Below are 2,535 nucleotides of genomic sequence, written 5' to 3' on the forward strand. Positions count from 1 at the left end.
AAAAAAGTTTAACATTTTCTAGTCTCAGGGATCCTCTTCTAAAATTCACATTTAGCTACTTGTTGAGAATAATGAACCATTTTGGTTCTCCTACTTCTGCTTTGTTTTTCTCATTTTCTTCTGTAGATGGGTTAATTATCACTGTTTTCTTTTTCAGTCTAAGTTCAAGAAATTGAATGATTGAATCTTGACATGGTCTGAGGGTCCCTGTAACTCTCCCTCTCCATAAACATACCTGAGCTTACTAGCCCCTAAGCTTTAGATTTAGAGTGAAATAGTAAGTCCTATTAAGATCTCAAGACGAATCTACCTGTCCTAACAACAGGATTTTATCATAATTCTTTTCAGAATGTCAGGCTTTCAAGGGCTATTAATAAAATGGCTTTATCTCCTAATTCTGCTATTATTCCTTGCATTTATCATCTTAGATCCTTGCTGTAGAGAGTAGATGTGATTGCAGGGCAGAATCTGTTATTCCTACTTCCTTGGTCATATTGCTATGAATAGAGTGAAACAGCCTCATCCTTCCTTTTAATGTTGCGCTGCCAAGTCAACTACAACTCATAGTGACTCCATAACCAGGTCTGAACTTTTCTCTATCGTGCGTGTTCTCATGATCTCCGACATGCTTAAGCCAACCCATTGTTACAATCACTGTATCATTCCATCTAAGGACTCATTGTGCAATTAAGCTTCTTCTTGCTGAGTGGTGGACGATGCTACTTCTGAAGGAGAAAGAATGAGACTTCTGGGGAGAAAAGAGGAAAGAGACTGTGAGCTATCAGAATGAGACTTTTGTAATCAGAATGTTATCCATTACTGAATGTTTGATAGAGATTCTTCAGATTGCTTCCATTGTGACCCAGAGCCAGATGAATTTCACCTAAGAGACATTCAGCCTATTCTAAATGACTCAAATCAGATAATAATGGAGAAAGACAAGCTAAAAGATGACTGACTCATTGCAGATCTTGTAGCGATTGTTCAGAGGGAGTAAATAGCACAGGAGGAGATTGTCCATCTTTCTCCAGCAAAGTGCCTAGTGGATTTGAACTGTTTACCTGTGCATTTGTTGGCAGCACAATTCCTTACCTCTTGAGTCCTGAGCTTCCTAAGAGACATCCAACTCATTTTAAATGACTCAAATCAGATAACAAATGAAGAAAAACAAGTAAAAGGGGGGCTAGAGCTTAACTTCCCCACATGCAGACGACTTAGGCAGGCAAAAATCTTCACAGACCACTAACTTCCCATGCTTTTTTTAGCTATGATTCTCTTCAGACACCCATCAATTAAAAGCAAAGCTTTATATAAGACTTCAGAAGAATTAATGGAATAAACATGACTAAGTTTGGTGAGATGCCAACAAGGTGATGATATTTGGTTTTCATAAAGTGTCCTAAATAAATGATTAGTCTTTGGTAGAAACAGAAGCACAGCCATCGTTTTATTATGAGCAATGACATTGCAGTTGAGTGTCTCCCATACCACTGGGGGCCTCAAGAGAGTGACAAGTCTGTGGGCGTCTGTATGCTATGAGCTGCCTGGGGAGAGGGAGGATGTGTGCTAACAAGGACGTGCTGTTCCACACCGGGCAGCTATAAAATGCTGCCAAATCCCTCATTAGGGACTTTGCAGCCCGATTCTCTCTGGGAGGCAGCCAGTATTCTCACTCTGCAGAGGAGGAAGGTGAGAGAGAGAAATCAAATTCCCAGAATGACACTGGGACAAGATCAGGATTGGGACTCACTGACCCCGTTGCCTCCTCCTGGATCACTGTGACACTTTGTAGCTGTGACCTATGGGAAGTGGGTGGTATGTTCTCTGTCATCATTTCTGAGTATTCTTCCAATAATGAGTCTCTGGTCCAAGAAATTCAGAAAACAATTGAGATGCCTTTGGTCCTGATATAATAGACTCAACTGAAATGGTGAACATAAGCATGTGTGTGTGTGCGTGTGTGCAGTATGATTTAGTGGGTATATATCTGTATATTATCTTGCCTTTTACTTTTCCTGTGGTTATGTGATATAGGAGCTCTCGTGGTGTTGTATATGGGGAGTTGCCCTGCTAACTCATAGGCAGCACCTTTCTGGCAGTTCAAATCCACAAGCTGCTCATGAGAGAAATATGGACTATCACCTATCATGAGATTTATAGCCTCTTAAAACTTGTTAGAGGATCTGCTATGAACTAGTTCTGACTTAACAACAATGAGTGTGAGTAGGGATAAGGGTTTAGCCAATAAAAACAGATGTGGCAGGAAAACATCAATCCCTAGGGCCTGGGAAGAGTTAGGGAGCTCTGGTAATATAGTCCATAGGGAGTTGCACTGTTAACCCAAAGACAGTGATAGTGTGAGTCCACAGATGGCTCTGAGGAAGAAAGATGGAATTTATCTCTTCCCATGGAATTTATAGCCTCCGAAATCTCAGTGGGGTTACAGCAATGAGTCAGTTCTGACTCATAATTGACAATGAATGTGTTTTTTAATTTTGGTGAGTTTTTTCCTTTTCTTTTCTAAGAGGAAAGAGA

Source organism: Elephantulus edwardii, unplaced genomic scaffold, assembly GCF_000299155.1.
Source record: "Elephantulus edwardii isolate Elephantulus edwardi_28Jun2011 unplaced genomic scaffold, EleEdw1.0 scaffold00271, whole genome shotgun sequence".
NCBI lineage: Eukaryota > Metazoa > Chordata > Mammalia > Macroscelidea > Macroscelididae > Elephantulus > Elephantulus edwardii.